The following is an 18,331-nucleotide window of genomic DNA, read 5'->3' as shown; positions in this document are numbered from 1 at the left end:
TGGGGGGGGGCCTGGAATGACTGCCAGCTGAGGGAGCCTTCCTTGCTGGCTTCTGCCTTGCTAGTGCAAACAAACATAAATAAGTGGTCGTGCACACATGGCTGGAGACTTGAGATGATACAAACATCCCGGTCTGGTTTAAATATCTACTTTCCTGACTAAAGCTTCTAAGTTCAGTATGGCTTTAAAATACTTTTAGGCATTGCGATGGGATGATCAGCCTGATCCAGTTGATTTTGACCTCCTTTTAAGTGGTGTACCCCTTGCCTACCTGTCAACCTGTACGTTTTTTCCATACAATGTACAAAACTCAATTCCAATGAAGTTGGGAAAGTGTGTTAATTGCAAATAAAAATTGATCCAAGTAAATTGCAAATTCTTTTCAACCCATATTTAAATGAATGCACAGCAAAGACAACATATTTATTGTCTTCACTCATAAACTTTATTGTTTTGGGAGAAAATCATCAACTCTGTAATTTGATGACAGCAACACGTGCCAAAATAGTTGGGACAGGTGTCAATAACTACTCAGAAAGTGGATGAATGGAAATCAACCAACTATTTGCAGGTGAACAGATGAATTAGCAACAGGTGAGAGTTGTTACTGGGTATAAAAAAGGGAGACCCGAACAAGCTAAGTCATTCACATGCAAGGATGGGGCGAGGTTCACCTCTTTGTGAACAACTGCGTGAGCAAATTGTTGAACAGTTTAAAAACAACATTCCTCAAAGTACAATTGCAAGGAATTTAGGGATATCATCATCTACAGTCCATAATATTGTGAAAAGGTTCAGGGAATCTGGAGAAATCACTGTGCGTAAACGGCATGGCCGTAAACCATTATTGAATGCCCGTGACCTCCGAGCCCTCAAGCGGTACTGCATTAAGAACCGACATCAATGTGTAAAGGACATCACCATATGGGCTCAGGAACACTTTGGAAAACCACTGTCAGTCAATACAGTTCGACGCTATATCCGTAAGTGTGGGTTAAAACTTTATGTTGCAAAGCGTAAGCCATTCATCAACAACATCCAGAAACGCCGCAGGGTTCTCTGGGCCCGAGCCCATCTAAAATGGACTGATACAAAGTGGAAAAGTGTTCTGTGGTCTGATGAGTCAGTTTTCCAAATTGTGTTTGGAAATTGTGGACGTCGTGTCCTCCGGTCCAAAGAAGAACAGAACCACCCAGACTGTTATGCACGCAAAGTGCAAAAGCCAGCATCTGTGATGGTATGGGGGTGCATGAGTGGCCAAGGAATGGGTAACCTGCACATCTGTGAAGGCACCATTAATGCAGAAAAGTACATTCAGGTTTTGGAACAAAGTATGTTGCCATCCAAACAGAATCTTTACCATGGGCGCCCTTGCTTCTTCCAGCAGGATAATGCCAAGCCACACACTGCACGTCTCACGACAGCGTGGCTTCGTAGTAAGAGGGTGCGGGTGCTTGACTGGCCTGCCTGCAGTCCTGACCTGTCTCCCATTGAAAATGTGTGGCGCATTATAAAGCGCAGAATAAGACAAAGGAGACCCCGGACTGTTGAACAGCTGAAGCTGTACATAAAGCAAGAATGGGAAAGGATTCCACTATCAACGATTCAACAACTAGTCTCCTCACTTCCTAAACGTTTATTGAGTGTTATTAAAAGGAAAGGTGATGTAACACAATGGTGAAGAAGCCCCTTTCCCAACTACTTTGGCACTTGTTGCAATTATAAAATTCTAAGTTTATCATTATTTGCTTATGGAAATAAAGTTTATGAGTTTGAACATGGATAATCTTGTCTTTGTGGTGTATTCATTTAAATATGGGTTAGAAAAGGTTTGCAAGTCATTCTATTCTAATTTTACTGACATTTTAAACTTTTTCCCAACTTCAATGGAATTGACTTTTGTATGTTTATTATGCATTTTAAGACGTGTACGACGCACAAGAAAATCTGTACGGAAAAACGCAAATTTGTCGATTATGGGTACCGTTCGGTATACACGGACTATCACAAAAGGGCAAATCAATCATGTCACACCAGTTCACCGCGGTAGCCTCTATCTCGGTATAGTTTTTTTCTCGTTGCAAACAAAGCGAGCGGTTTGATGCTACTGTATGCATGTGTCTGCCGCCTTGGATTTCATGTGGTAGTTTGGGTAGTGAAAGGAAGTCCGTCTCTTTTTAGAGAACCGGCTTTTTCGGCTCAACTCATTAAAGAGAGCCGGCTCTCATACGGCTCACTTGCTTTGATGCATTATACTACGAATTATTATGTTGTTTAAAGTTGAGAAAAAAAGGAAGTATAAAAGGAGAAAATGAAAAAAAGACAGGTTTGTGGTTATCCCTTTAATCAGTATATTACCAACAATAATTAATTGCAGAAAATGAATTCATAATTTGAATAAGAAAATATATTATTCTGCTGAATTATATTTGCATTAATTTTTTCCTTCTACAGTGAACGTCCAAGCTACTTAATTTTTGACCTTTTTTATAATAAACCTCATTGATGTCGAGTAACTCAGTATCTCACAACAAAATGTTAGTTCACAATATATATGATATAATGAAACACATGTACAATATAACATGTTAAACTACAGAAATAAACACGTTTGAAAAGAAATGGTGTAAGATTTTTTTTTGTATTTCGTAAGGGAAAATATGACAGTTTGTAAGGTCATGGAGCCGTGGAGGTTGACAGGTATGACTTTGTGAAACACTTTTCATCCTACAACCTTTTCCTACGACAGACAATAAAACAACAATCGTATTTTAATCTTAAAACATTTAGATTCGAGGTTTAATACTTCTGGTTTAACATGTATCTTGGGATTTATCAATTGTTCTGGTTCTTCTACCTACAGGCAAGCAGTCAGTGATGTTAAACAACAGTGCTATTGATTGATTGACATTGGATTTAATGGTAATGGAGACATTGGAAAATAGGTTTTGAATTTGGCCATGAAAAGATGTACAAACCCTAATCTTGGCTTCTTGTTGCACACATGAACCTACTGAGCTCACACAGCTTCCACCCAATTGCGTTGCTGCATTTCTTAATCTATTTCTCCGAGCTCGGGAGCAGAGCTGACCGTGTCAACCGCAGCCGACGTTCACGTCACGCGTAATACCCGTCCAGCCCCTTGACACAAATTGGCCGATATTGACTGCGCCGAGTCTCACAGTGTATCAAGATTGATTTCTCTTCCTTGTTTTTCTATCAGACGTTTGTTTGGCTCGGGTTTTGCTGCCGGTGGGTGCGCGCACGCGCGACTGTTTCAGGGTAACAAGCAGTGACACCGGGCTTGGGTGCTGTAAGAAAACAGTCTTATGGAGGTTTAATGGATCTTGTCGCTGTGTGTCTTGGCACGTTCTTCCCTGAAAATCACGCGAGGGGACAGTTTCCAAGAGGAGGTTGGCTGTGTTTAAAGGATTTATAAGTCAATGCAGACCTTAGGTTTAGAACACGGTGCTTGTTGGGGAAACAAATAGGGACTGCAACAACGAATCGACAAAATTGATTATTAAAATTAAAATTACAAAAATAAAATAATACTAAACATCTCCAGGCTTAATCCATTTTCTTGGTTTCGTGCAATAGAATAGAATATACCTTTATTGTCTCATCTCTCATCTCATTAGCTGCACCGCTTATCCTCTGTAGGGTCGCGGGGGTGCTGGAGCCCATCCCAGCAATCATCGGGCAGTGGGCAGGGGACACCCTGAACTGGTTGCCAGCCAATCGCAGGGCACACAGGGACAGACAACTCGCTCGCCCATTCACACCTAGGGACAATTTGGACCGGCCAATCCACCTGAAATGCATGTCTTTGGAATGTGGGAGGAAACCGGAGTGCCCGGAGGAAACCCACGAAAGCACGGGGAGAACATAGAAACTCCGCACAGGAAGTCCGGTAGCTGGATTCGAACCCACACAGGAGGTTCCCAAGATCTTAGAACTGTGCCTGCACAAGCGCTAACTACTGCGCCGCCGTGCTGCCCACCTTTATTGTCATTGTTACAAAATGGGTTGAACATATTGTGACAACAAAATTGGACGTGGCACTCCAGTTTCACATTTAACAGTGAGGATAGAAGAGAACAAAGAAGATAAAGGAACAAAGAAGATGTTTGTCTTGTCCTTGTTGCAGGCTTTGTTTTGTCTGGAGGGGGGTGTAGGACAGACAGAGATGGTCGGATCCAGCTAGGTGGGGGAAGGGGGGGAGCTCTGTACGCATGTTTGATGTTACTGTACACACGGTCCAGTGTTTTTTCCCCCTGGTTGCAATCCACGTATTGAATAGTGCAGAACTACAGTCCTTAAGCATGCTCGGTTAAAGTCGCGGCGACGATAAAAGCTCCATCGGGGTGTGCAAGCTGCTGTTTATTGATAGCAGCAAGCAGGAGATATAGCGCTATGCTAACGTTAGCATCCGGTGGAACGTAAACAGCAATCACAATGACCACAGTTAGCTCTTTCGGTAGATAGAAGGGTCCATCCGATACTGCTAGAAACTCTATATTGGGTGAGCAGTGTGTGTCAATGATTCTGCTGTTTTTGCAGCACATAGTCCCCCACCTCTGTTTTTACCGTCTTGGTCGTGCCGGTGTAGCGTGAGTCCTGCAAGTTGGACTGCGGCGTCGGGAAAACCAAGACTCTGTGATGACAAAAATACTGCAGTTCCAGACGAAGCTGTTGGTGGCGATCCGCAGCTAAAATTCACTAATTTTGTGAACGATGGATCTGGCATTGGTCAGGAACATGCTCGGAAGCGCTGGTCTGTGTGGTAGCCTTCTTAGCCTAACAGCTAGACCCGACCGGCACCCTCAAGGTGTACGAGTGTGTGGCGCCCCCTGCAGCTCACTGAAACAAAGTGTTGGTCGACAGACCTCAAAATTTGGTTGGGTTGTACTGTGTACCGGAACATGTTTTCCTCCACAGCCATCTTACCTTTTTAGCCTTCAATCCATTAGTGTGCCAGGTTAAGAAAACCACACTCAGCCGCCATTTTAAATGGTTTGTATTGTTCATTCACGCAGGCTTTCATTTTGGTTTTAATGACTCCGAAAAAGCATTAGCACCTTGAGATGGCATCCTTCTCTTGCTTTGATTTTAAGTTAACGATTATTGTTTTTCCTCGAATCTCCGTAATGAAAATGTTTTTGTTTTTTTCTTCCATGTGAAGCTTCTCTCGTTAGCGGGAGTTAATTCACATTTCAGGAATGGAGTGTCATAAAGAAGATGACTGCTAGACATAAACATAATCTTCTCAGTTTAATTACGCCCGGACCGTTACTTCTTTCAATTCATATGGGATCCCAACATAAAATGATAACCCAGGGCTGGCCATCTTTTCAGAGTTTCGGGGCGAATCGGAGAAAACTATCCATTATTTTTCCATTTATGAATAAACATAATATGCCAACATATGTTATATGTCTTTAATCATTTTTTTCAATAATGTGTTCCATCAAACTGGTATTGAAACACTCACAAGTAAAGCAAAATAATATATTAGGTCCCTGCTTTTAAGCACTAAATGTTATATTTAGTTAGTCTTGTAGTATTGTTGTATTTCTGTAGTGGTATTTTTGTTGTATGCACTATGAGGACAGAGTTGGCACCATTTATTTTTCTATTAGTAGTTTATTTTGTTTATTTTATTTTGTGATTTATTGTTTTTATTGTCTGCTTCTATCTTCATTGTTTTTCGTCCCGTTTGACAACTGCACTTTGGATGACTTCCTGTCCTATGGCTATGGGTTTTAACGCACAAAAATGCGTTTATTCGAGGAATCAATTCCTTGCCCTGAAGAATTCTCGTACCTGCGTGATGAGGGGGCCCTATCGTGGCTGCAGAGTCGGAGCTAAGGTGAAGGCTAAGCGGCTAGCGGCGATATAAGCCTTCGGTACCGTCCGTAATCATGGAAAATGTGAACTCTCTCCCAAATAAGAACTGGCTGCGTTGATGAAAAACATCAAAGCGTACAGGGAGTGCAGTTTGCTGTGTTTTACGGAAACGTGGCTCATGCCTAGCATCCCGGACACTAACATGGAACTACCCGGCTTCAGCGCTGTTAGGGCAGACAGTGACACAAAAGCCTGCGGGAAGCGAAGAGGAAGCGGACTCGCTATCTACGTGAATACGCGGTGGTGTAACCCTGGGCACAAATATTTCGATCTGCTGCAGGGAAGTCGAACTTTAGGCCTAGCGTGTGACGTCATCCACTCCGCTGTTGCTAAACTACAACACAGCACCCGAGGCCATCCTTTTAATCTGTTAATAATCAAGACAAGGATACTGCTGGAAGTGTGAATTTCCCTACAGGGATGAATAAAGTATCTATCTATGTATTATGATTTATATCCATCTATCTTAATACATATATAGTCATTATGTTTCGGCCGCATGTGGCCTGCGGGCCTTTGTTTACCCACCCCTGCACTACCCATATAGGCTAGCAGAGAACAAATCCCACCTGCCGCACATATTATATGGACTGCTGAATCGTATTTCCTGCTTTTCAAAAGTCAAATGTCACACACCAAAACTCTTCTAATGGCTTAATGAATGCAATTTTCCCCCAAATCCTTTCCATGTCACTTCTCACGGAGGGAACGCTTTGACTTGCGTAAACTCTAACCCCCCACAATCCTTTGCAATCCTCCATCTGCCTTTGTTGTGCTGAGACTCAACATGTGTCACTTTCCCTGATTTGTGGCCCCCCTCAACTTCTTTAGATAAAGTCCAATTCAAAGGAACGTGCTTGTCGGGAGAAATGATGGCATCTCATTTCCTGTCGGAGAAAAAAACAGAAGGTCCAATTCGCCCCTGTGTGCTAAAACTAAGTGAACCTTGACTTACTGATGTAATTAACTTCAACAAATGTCCTGATTTTTTTCTTTTTTTGTCCGTACAATAAAGGCAGTTAAAAAATGTGTCCGGTGCTGGAGAACCATCCATCGTTTCATATTTATGAATTAATAAACATGCCAGGCGTGAAAAAGGGTCCCATATTGGCAAAATTCACCATTTTGAAGTCAAAGTTGGTGTTTTTTTTTTCCCCCTGTTTTAAAAATGAATACTAAATAATATTTTAGGACCTGTTTGCTCAAAATCTAAGGATTAGCAGTGTCTGAAATAACGTCTGCCTGGACGCCCGGTACGTGCATGATTTACGTCAGACGTACAACTTACAAAACGTCTTTATTCCGATTTTGAAATATTTGTTCGGTTCGTTTGGGAAATTGCGTACACGACAGCCAATCAGAAGCCTGCATCGAATAACTTTGTACTTCCGGACTTTCCTGAGCCCTATAAGGCCGTGCATTTGCATATCATTTTCCAAAGAAGACGCACAGAGAACACAAGAAAAATGGATAAGTGGTTAGATAGATAGATACTTTATTCATCCCCGCAGGGAAATTCACATTTCCAGCAGCATCCCTTCGCTGAGAACAATACAATAATAAAGCAAAAGGAATACAATTTACAAATACCCAATGTGACGTGCTAATACCTACTGTAGCGTGTTGTATAGAGTATTTAAATAGTGCTACATAAAATACACATTAGGAATCAAGCCAAAACCTGAGCCCCAGAAGAAAGATTCAAAAGAAGCAAACAAAATTGATGACGCTACAAAGCCTAAACGTACATTAAAAGCATCGTTGAAAGAAGTGTTCACGTGGCTTGTAGCAGACGACGCAACGCAAACATTGCATGAATGAAGATGAGTTAATACAGGTACATACTGATGCCAGATGGAAAACAGCGATGTCATATACATGCAATGGATGTTATAAGTAGATTTATCATAAACTTAATTTTAAAGTGTTGTTCTGTTATATATTCTGATTATCGAACCTTAATAATTTGCTGGGGTTTTTTTGCGATGAGTCGTCTTATTGTGTTTCAAGTTGTGAAAAATGGGGCAGGCAACTTTATGACTGGGCAGACAACTCTGAAAAGTTGCCTGGTGTCCGATAACTGTCATGAGTTTTAGACACTGCAATTAGGTTTTGTAGTCTTTTGTTGTATTTTTGCAGCAGACACACAGAGACAACTGGGACAAATCTGACACCCAAAAACTATTTTTTTTATTTCCGTAGTGCAGTGGTTAGCATGGTTTGAGGCCGGGTGGAAAAATACATTGGCCTGAAGAAGCATGGGCGCCATAAGGCTGTACTTGCCCAAGACACACCTCATGAAACGGTGCCCGAAGACCCGTGTGGTTAAGTGATCCAAACACCAAACAGACAAAAAACCTTTAATTCAAATTCAGCAGCCGATTTCTCTAGCCCTCAATTTTGATGTTGTAGCTACGCTTCCCACGTCCCATTTTCTCTATATCCTCCTAAAATCGGGCACTAACTTGAGTCACGGTGCGGTTCACCGAACTCTCCCATCAAGGGGTAATCGATGGCGTCCAGGACTTTAGTGATGGAAAAAGAACATAAAGCGAGTTATATTTGGCTAGAACAAAACCTAAAGGTTATCACGAAACGAGAGACGGGAGTGCACAGCGTGGTGGCTTCCAACATCCTTAAGTGCAAGCTGTTGCGCATTTACCTCTTCCATGATGTTTCTATGGGAACACTGTTCCTCTTGTCGGAGGGAGTATTTTAGTCCGCCGTGTGAAACGCGCTCAACATATTGCAACTTGCTCGGGGACAGAGGGATAGGAAACAAAATTGTGTACCCGGATTACAGGGATATTGTGTTTTAGCTCAGGCTGTGTGTACAGTGTTGGAACACAGGATTCAGGTATATACAAACCCTATTTTCCACACTACAAGATGCAGAAATACGGTCTTTTGTGATATATCTTTCATATTTAAGCCACACTGGACCATAAGGCGCACTACAGCAAGAGCTAGGATTGCATGAAATATAGATAAAACCAGGAAAACATCTGGTTTCACCTTTAAAATGAATTCATTCTTAAATGGTTCCTGTGCTGTCCTCACTCCATAGTATCCACGTTTACGCTGGTTAGACACAGGGTTCGTACGGGTGCTTGAAAATGCTTGAATCTCAATGTCGGGTTTTCAAGGGTTGAAAAGTGGTTGGATTTTGGGTGAAGTGCTTGTGAATGCTTGAAATTGTTTTTCAACAAGTCTACTTAAGCCAACATTGCTCTCTGCCGGCTTTGCTTTGCCATTAGATTTCTTCTTCCCTTGAGATGTTCAGCATCTGGCATTAGCTTGAACGGTATTGCCCTATGCAGCGTCATCACCCCCTATGGGTCGCGCTACAAAGGACAGGTGTATGCTGAACCTAAACAGGGCACTATGAAATGTAAATTTGTGCAAGGAGTATGTATCGATCAAGGACATGGGAAAAACTTCATGCAATTGAAAACGTATACTACATACTATTGTCATTTGGGGATGACTTACTCAAGATCTAAAAACCATGCCTTGAGAAATACATAGGATTCAAATATAGTTTTGGCTAAGCAAAATACATGATTCACACTGGATTTTTCCTTTAAATGGTTTAGAGCTATTTTAGAAGGGCACCTGTATGATGCGGCAGGGGTAAACCAGTGAAAGCTGTCGGGCCCTGCTGTTGAACAGAAGAGTGTGTTGTGTCACCCTGACCCGAGTGACATGGCTGCTTTCTTGTGTCCCGTTTCATCTGGAAGGACGAAAGTATGACCAACTTAGGTGCCGAGGTGCCCAACTTGTTTAGGTGTTTGGGCAATTGTTGGCGATGGTCCAAAATTGTTTGTGTGTGATTTTTTTGCCATATTTTCCCCTTTTCTTTTCTTTTAATTGTTATTGTATGTGTTGTCTTGCTGTCGTTCACCCCTCTTCAGGGATATGACCAAGGCAGATAGATGGATAGAGATATTGGAAAATTCCTTACAATTCGCTTGAATTTGGCCATGAAAAAAAAAGTACAAACCCTGTAGAAAGCTAGTGAACAACATCCCATATAACCAGTATTAATTGTTTTTCATTCGGACAATGTCCTGAACTACTACCCTTATAAGGATGCCATAAAACTAAAAACAACGTACAAAAAAAGTCCTGTGAGCATGTTAACTATACAGATACAGTCTGAGCTAAACTAAGACATGCTAATAACAATTCAAAAAAATAGTCGTTTTGTATAAATCGTAACCATAAACAAAAATAATACTTGACAATAAAAATTAGATTAGTGTTTAAAAGTTATATGCTTCATTTTGTTTTCTTTTTGGTACTTGAAGACCACTCTGTGTTTGTCAAAGGCTGAACAGTTTCAATATTATCCACCGTAGTTTCTGGTATACAAAGTGCACCGGATATAAGGCACACTTTCAAATTTCTGTTTTTTTAATTGAGCCTCACAGTCTGGAAAATTCAGTATGTTAAACGAGCGCCATTTATCTATTGAGCTTTGTCTAAATGTTGTTTTTTTTGTTGCTAATGACGGTCCTTGACAGAAAAATGGCTACCATACTCGTCTTCCATCGATCCCCGGTCCCACGTATTTTCTCCGCGTAATGGATGTTCTTGTCCCTCCCCTTTCGCTGTTATCGCAAATAATTGCCAATCAATACGCACTTAAAGCTCCGCGTCGGAATAATATTTTAACGCGTCGTTTATTTCCGTCCTTTTTACGGAAGTCGGCGGTGACGCTCTCCAGCGCCAGTCGATGCGTTTGATGGAAAGGGATAAATACGCCCGAGTGTAGCGTAAATGTTTACGCTCCGGAAAACAAATCCTGGCTATACGATCGGAACAAACATCTGTTTGATTTTGTTTTCAACGGCAGATAGTTGATGTTTCTGGGGGGGGTCACAGGTTAAATCGGTACATGTTCCTTGACACCCTGAGACCCGGTTCGACGTCAAAAGCCAGGGTATGGATTCGAAAAGACATCCGAGCTGAGACGCCCCGAGCGACGGGGTCGAAGGTCACGTGTGTGCATGTGTTTTGTCAGCGCTGTTTGTCAGCCGCAATTTCCATCAATTAGTTTGTTTCACACTTTTGTCTGCTGAAAGTTCTTCTTTAAAAATGTTACTCCTATTGGGTTGTTGGTTTGTAGACCCTGACGATATCAAGAAGACATTGTTACAGGGTTCCTACAGCTTGAAGGCCAGTGTCTGAAATAATGTCTACCCGGACGCCCGGGACATGGATCTTTTACGTCGGGCGTCCAACTTACACAATGTCTCTTTTGTTTTAATTTTGAATTATATTTTTTTCAAATCAAACGTTTGCTTTGTTCCGATCCGCAGGTTGGAGAGCGTTCTCCGTTGAGGTTTTTGAGTTTTTTCTTGCCCTCATGTAGGTTTTAGATCAGAGATGGTGTCATAATGGTCCATGTTTTGCAATAGTCTGTCCAGCCCTTTGAGATTCTTTGTGATTAAGGGCTATTCAAATAGGACTTGACTTGAGGTTTTTGAGTTTTTGCTTGCCCTCCTGTAGGTTTTAGATCAGGGGATGGTGTCATGATACTCTGTGGTTTGCAATGGTCTGTGCAGCCCTTTGCGATTCATGGGCTATACAAATAAATATGACTTGACTTCAACAACCCAGAAAATCAGATCAAATGGATTTAAGTAAATATGTTTGTATTCATTTTTTGGGGATTGTATACTCTGGGGCTAAAAATTCTAAGCTGTTTATAATGCATCCAATATCCTCAGTCTATAAAAGCCAATGCTCCTGCGGAATTACCCCGGTTGATGAGTCCAACTTCGTCAAGTTCAGTCCATGTGCCCCAGAGGAGGCAAAGTTAAAGATATAAAGGGAATTTTGTCTGTATTCTCGCTACAGACGACAGGGTACATGAGATGCTACAAGACCTCTGAGAGCGTTCAACATTTACAATCACGTAATGGCGGGATTTCTTCTCATTCTTCTGTTTATGGACAAAAGTCGAGACTTTCGCTTTTAGTCGGCTTTAAATCTTCCGGAAGGAGCCGGCCCGTGACGGAAAATTGCATTTCCCCCTCCCACTCCCACCCCACCGAGACCTTCCCTCCTTGTCCTCGCATTATTACCTGAACAACGGCGAGCTAATGAACTCTGCAGAGCGGCGGGGTGGCACTTGTCCTTATCTGCCGCTTTTTATTCCCGCTTTTGTATCGGCGTCATTTGCATGATGCACCTTCCGGCGGAGGCTTTGTTCCTCCGCCGAAAGGGAGGCCAGATTGCACGGACCTAATCCCCAACCCCGCTCTAATCAAACCCTCCTTTTGCATTTGAGCGTCGAGTGCGGCATGAAAATAAGCGAGGCCAAACGGGGGCATTCAAATGTGAGCACCGGCGGGCTAATCTCTTCAAATCCAAAGCACATCGCATGTTGGATTTGCTTTCGTGGAGTCGTTTTCTTCCAAACTGCAATAACTTCCAATGTCAAATATGCGGTTTGTTTTTTACCTGTAGCAAAAGGGATTGTTTTCATGTGACAGTTTCAAACAAACCTTAGCAACCAAAGTGCTTCAGTGAAACACCTCAGGCTATGGATTTATTCTTGGCAAGACGAGAACTGACAGAATAATGTTGAAGATGAAATTGCACGTGTGCTTTCAAGTATTTACATTAAGGGTGGAATAAATTAGTAGGGATGAAACAAATATTATTTGGGGTGAAAAGTGGCTAGTTGCACCAATAAGTGACATCAAAGCAGAAGAAGTGATAAGAGTTTTTTTTGTGTTTGCTTGCGATTAGTGTTACTTTTGTATTTACACTGCTTGCTTGCAATGAAGAATGCTTCGAGTGCCATAGTGGTTATATTTTGCTACTGAACACTTGCAAAAATTAGTAATTTTACAATTATTGAGCACTTGCATTGATGTTCTTTATGTTGACTCTACACGATTGCAAAGAGGTTGGCTTATAACGCCAGGGTTGGGGAATTTTGACTCTGATTCAGCACTTGCACTGTTGTTCTCTATTATCACTATTGAACACTTAAAGAAGATTGCTCATAATTTCAGGGTTGGGCTATTCTGACTTTTATTGCGCATTTGCGCTGTTGTTCTTTATTTTGACTATTGAACATTTGCAAAGAAGATTGCTTATAATTTCAGGATTGGGTCATTATTACTATTATTGAGCTCTTGCACACTACTCTCTACTTTGATTATCAATATTTGTCCGTGCCGTTAAACCAGAAGACTGTACAAACAATACTTTTTTCTATGATAAACCTTCACGACTTTTTTCCCTCCAATCGTGAGTTCCAGCTCATAGTTATCTTACTGTCACCATGACAAGATCTGCGAAGATAAATGAGATTATTTCTCACGGCAAGATCTGAAACAACCCACCCCGACGTTTTTCCCCCGTTCTACGATGCTCCCACCCCGAAGGCAAACGACACAATAAAATAGGGTTTTCCAAAGTGATCTGAGCACCCCAAAGCTGCAGTGACATCCAGTACGGATAAAAATCTTTGGGGTGGAATCGGGCAACGTTTCTCCGCCGGAGGAAAAGCAATAAAACTACAGAGATAAGATGAGCGGATGAGGAAGACATTTTTTGGCTCACACGATGCTGCCAGTGTTTTGTTTTGTCGACTGGCACATTTTTGGTTGCGCTTTTTATTGTATGACTTCTTTGTTACAACGCTACAGGGGCCGATTTGCATTCTTGCACAAAACTTCAAGAAGGATTTTACGGCGTAGTGAATTTATGTGCGGCTTAAGGACTGTTTAGTGCGTGTACTTCCTTTCATTATTTCTGGCAAAGACGGCGACTCGAGAGAAAGATGGTGGATTTGAGAATAAAAGCAGATTTTTTTTTTCCCCGATTACACCCAAAAAATTGTTTCCTTTTCCCTGCTTATGCTTTTGTCCTATTGGCTTCCCAATTTTTTTTTTATATGTACTTTCTCCAATAATAAAAAAATGAAGGATGGTAACCATTTATTATTATTTGTGTCAAATCGGGTTGGCGATATACACAAATTTAAAATTTAGTATCATGTAGTACCTATTTCCAATTATACAGATATAAACTATATACTGTAATCCCTTGTTTATTGCTGTTAATGGAGACCAGTACCCACACGAAAAGTGAAAACTCGCAAATTAGACCCCCACTTGCAACAATAGTCAACCAGGGATAATGGATTGCAGCCGCATTGTGCAGAAAATGTAAAAAAGAGCCTTAATCATGCTACAAATTTGCTCTCTCAACCTTCTCTCTCAGCAATAGTCGACGGAGGATATTGAATCATAGCCACAATCTAGGGGGCCCAAAACGGCATTTCTTAAGACAAAAGTGCCTTCTGCCGGTCCCTGCTTGTAGCAATATGGGATCGGTGATATTAGAATGTGGCCGCACAAGGGCAGATCACCTTTTGCTAGTCAGAATAGCAAAAACAGCTGCCAGGCCCTACAAGAATACTCTGCTAGCCTCCGATCCTAGCAATATCCGATCGAGGATAATAGATACCAGTATATTTCCAACCCACTATACACTTTGGCAACAAAGTATGAAATGCGAAGTAGTGAGGGATTACGGTATATATGCATATATACTTAAAAAGTATTTTGTATATGCAACATATAAAACAGCGAATAATGAAATAACTAACAATTAAAAATATCTTATCTTGTACAAAACCCTTAGTGAGAAATGATGAACAAAATATGAATGCAGTTAGCTGAGTAAGCCATCAAAAACAACTACTGGCTGTTCTTGAGCATTTTGGCCTCTTGGGGGCAGTGTTATGCCAAGCATTTGGTGCACACTCAAAACAAGAAAGTCGCCATTGAATTCTATTCAAATAACTTGTTTCTACAAGATCCAGAAACATATATTCCTTCGAGTCGCGTCAAATGTATATTAAAATCAACTTTTGAAACAAAAACCTCTTCTTGATTACGACCGACTGCTTGGTGGTCTCCCTTTGTGCCGGACCTCCCTTCACAGTAGGCTGAGCCCCCTGCCCCGTCGGCCCCCTCCTCACCTCTAGCACACAAAGAGGAGATTCAAGTGGGTCCGGGTAATTGGGATCATAATTATGCCGGCTTTTAGCGCCAGCTGGGCGCCCGAGAAGGTCGGGGAACAGCGTGAGGGACGGCCTCATCTCCATGTTCTTGCAGGCCGACCATATGACGGCTTTGGCCCCGAGCGGAAGCGGCATGGCAGGGGCCCGCAGAATAGAGTGCCACGTTGCCCACACTTGTAGCTTGACAAAATGCTCTGGCACGAAAGCGGGGATTGGAACAGAACAGAGTCAAGTACACAGGGTCCGCACACATTTTTCATGGTCAAGTTCAAGCATGCTTTAAGGACTTGAAAAGCTAAATTTCCAATTTGTCCGGAACCAAGAAGAAATCAGGAGTGGATCATTTATTTTGTAAAGCCTCAAATATGTGATTTTTAATCTTGCATGTGCATTTGTCGAGACATACGATTTTTAGAGCTTGAGTAAATCGCAAATATAATAACAAATGATAATAAGACAAATCCCTCCACATTGGGTAAAAATAACAGAACTATGTAGGTCACAATTTCAGTTGCAGAAAGTTATTGCAATTTACCACTGGGAAACGCGACCTTATTTTTTGCATGGCCCATAAAAAAAAAAAAAACATAATTGATACGTAATCCTTGCACTCATACACAATTTATAGCGCCCCCTTTAGGTGTAGCATGCACCAGTCCTCTTTGGCACGGAATTCAATGCATCCTTATTTACGTTGAATACACATCGCATGACACAATCAAGACTGGCTGGCAACCAGTTCAGGGTGTCCCCAGCCCACTGCCCGAAGACAGCTGAGATGGGCTCCAGCACCCCGCGACCCTACTGAGGATAAGCGGTGCAGATAATGGATGGATGGATGGATGACTCAATCCATAGATGAAATTCCTTGCCAACGTTTTTAACAATCAATCAGAATCAATTTGAATCCATTCATTGCTGCAGCTCGACACCGCACAACCCTTTTTTTCAATAAATAACAGAAGTGGATTGTTTTTTCCTTGATTTTCATCACGGCTCATAATTAGGGTTGGATGGTGGGTCCTCAAGTCTGACCAATTGAGAACCACTGATTTAGATCCCTAGCGGTCTGGTTGTTACAGTGGATTTGGGCGTATTATGATAAATGTTGTCGGTTATGGCGTTCAATGGGGCCCAACACCCCTAAAAGTGAACATCCGCAAATCCCCAAAGGGTGAAACTAACCTCAGGACTTGATAGTGTACGACATATCAAAATAACAACTAGAGAGCTACAAATAAAAACATAGAACACATAATTGCAGTTGAATGAATCACAAAAGTACAACACAATTAAAAGGCTTCTCCCTTCAGTGTAAGAAAGCGATTTAGAGAGTGGCTGGCTAGCTGCATGGTAGCCTCAGGTATTATCGAATTGTGCCAGGTCTCTGCAATGGTTAAAATCCCACCGTCCTGAATGTTGCGGTTTCCTATGTGTTGTAGCGAATGGATCTGCCAGTCGTGAGATACAAGCTTGCCAGGGGTGGATTAATAGTGTTGCCTGTCATGCCGTAGCAGTAGGTCAGACCTGCAGCCTCCCTTTAGCCTTCTCACCTGACGCCGTTTCAATCACTTTGAGTTTGGGAGCTGATAATTCAATAATCCAATCCACGGAGCAGACGGATCACCATTTCGTTGCACTCTTCATACTTTCTTCAGAGTCCTATTTAGTTGATAGGGCGCCATTAGTTCAGGAGGTAGCGCGCTCGTCTTGGGACCAAGAGGTCGCAGGTTTGATTCCCGGCTCCTCCGTGTTATATGCAAAAGTGTCCTTGGGCAAGACACTGAATCCCTAATGCCCCCAATAAGCAGGTAGGCGCCTTGCATGCCTGACTCGCTCCCTATTAGTGTGTGTGTGTGAATGGGTAAGTGTGAAGCACATTGTAAAGCACTTTGGAAGGTCTTCATTGACTTAAAAAGCGCCAGATAGAAAGATAGATAGATACTTTATTCATCCCCATAGGGAAATTCACACTTCCAGCAGTATCCTTTTGTTGTTTATTAACACATTAACAGGATGGCCTCGGGATGCTGTGTTGTAGTTTAGCAACAGCGGAGTGGATGACGTCACACGCTAGGCCAAAAGTTCGACGTCCCTTCAGCAGATGGAAATCTTTGCGCCCAGGGTTACACCACCTCGTGTTCACGTAGATAGCGAGTCCACCTCCTCTCCGCTTCCCGCAGGTTTTTGTGTCTCTGTCTGCCCTAACAGCGCTGAAGCCGGGTAGCTCCACGTTAGCGTCCGGGATTTTAGACGTGAGCCATGTTTCCGTAAAACACAGCAAACCGCACTCCCTGTACGCTTTGATGTTTTTCACTGCTATATAAATGCAGACCATTTACCATTACCAATTACTTTTCACTGTAACGAGCCACTAAAATAATACTCGTTACTGTGCTTTGCGGTTTGTTTTGGTGGACACGTTGACTCATTTTGACTGACAGCGTACACCAGTTTACCACCGACACACAAAGCCTTCCCCAACGTGCCTCCATGATAGCATTTGCTGCGTTGCTGTCTGCTGCAAAACACAATGCACGATATGTTAACCTCAATAAAGACAATTCAGCAGTGAGCAGTGAATCGGGGATAACTGAAGCAGCGAGGTGTGTCTGTAGTACTAATGTGGGCTGGCCCGCGAGGATATAATCGGACATTACACCGGTCCGTGGTGAAGAAAACCACTGAATTACAGGACTCAAACAAAAGGAAGTTTAAAAAAGCCTCTTTTACTCTTATGTTAAAATCATGAACTTGTTGCTTTGAAATCCTCTCCGTCGCTGACACCGATTGCTTTATTGGCCGCGACACCCCCGACAAAGACGTCGGTAATTTATGAAGAGGACTTTGACCTCCCGATTGAAATCCCCCCTTTTGTGCCTCGGCCCGTTAAAGGCTCATTGAAAAATAGCGGCGAGAGGTTGAGAGTCAACTTTCTTTTCCAGACCTTGTGTCGATCTCATTCTCCTCCGCCGTTTCCTCTCGCCGCGTTGCCATGGCGCTCAAAGCCCGACAGAGCTTTTAGAGGACGTCTCCTGGCGTGAGAACCGACATCGGGGAAGGGGCAGGGGGCGCTTGCTGTCTTTATCCGCTCGTACTTTTCCAAAGACAAGGACTTTATCCCGTGAATCTCTTTTTATGACAACTCGTTAGCAAAACTCCATCAGCTATTTTCCCCACTCGGAGGCGAGCTTCATTAAATTAAAAGGGAAGTTGGCAACACCCCGGCTGATGTTTCTTGCCGTTTAATGTGGCTGTCTCCATACAGCATGGTCATCATTGTCCATGAAGAGTGATGGGCATTGTTCTAAACGTGCTCATCTTTCCAAAAACAAACTTGTACCGTATTTTCCGGACTATAAGGGGGGC

At 42.4% G+C, this 18,331-nt stretch overlaps 1 protein-coding gene across 1 annotated transcript in view; it reads left to right on the top strand.

Moving 5' to 3' along the window:
- LOC148348797 (partitioning defective 3 homolog) overlaps window positions 1-18,331 on the top strand; it is a 387,206-nt gene that overhangs the window by 334,058 nt on the left and 34,817 nt on the right. The window lies entirely within an intron of this gene.

The sequence above is a fragment of the Urocampus carinirostris genome, chromosome 18 (assembly GCF_059441175.1).
Source record: "Urocampus carinirostris isolate Australia breed hairy pipefish chromosome 18, RoL_Ucar_1.0, whole genome shotgun sequence".
Taxonomy (NCBI): domain Eukaryota; kingdom Metazoa; phylum Chordata; class Actinopteri; order Syngnathiformes; family Syngnathidae; genus Urocampus; species Urocampus carinirostris.
Note: the sequence above shows the minus strand (reverse complement) of the source record. Positions and strands in the feature narration are given on the sequence as shown.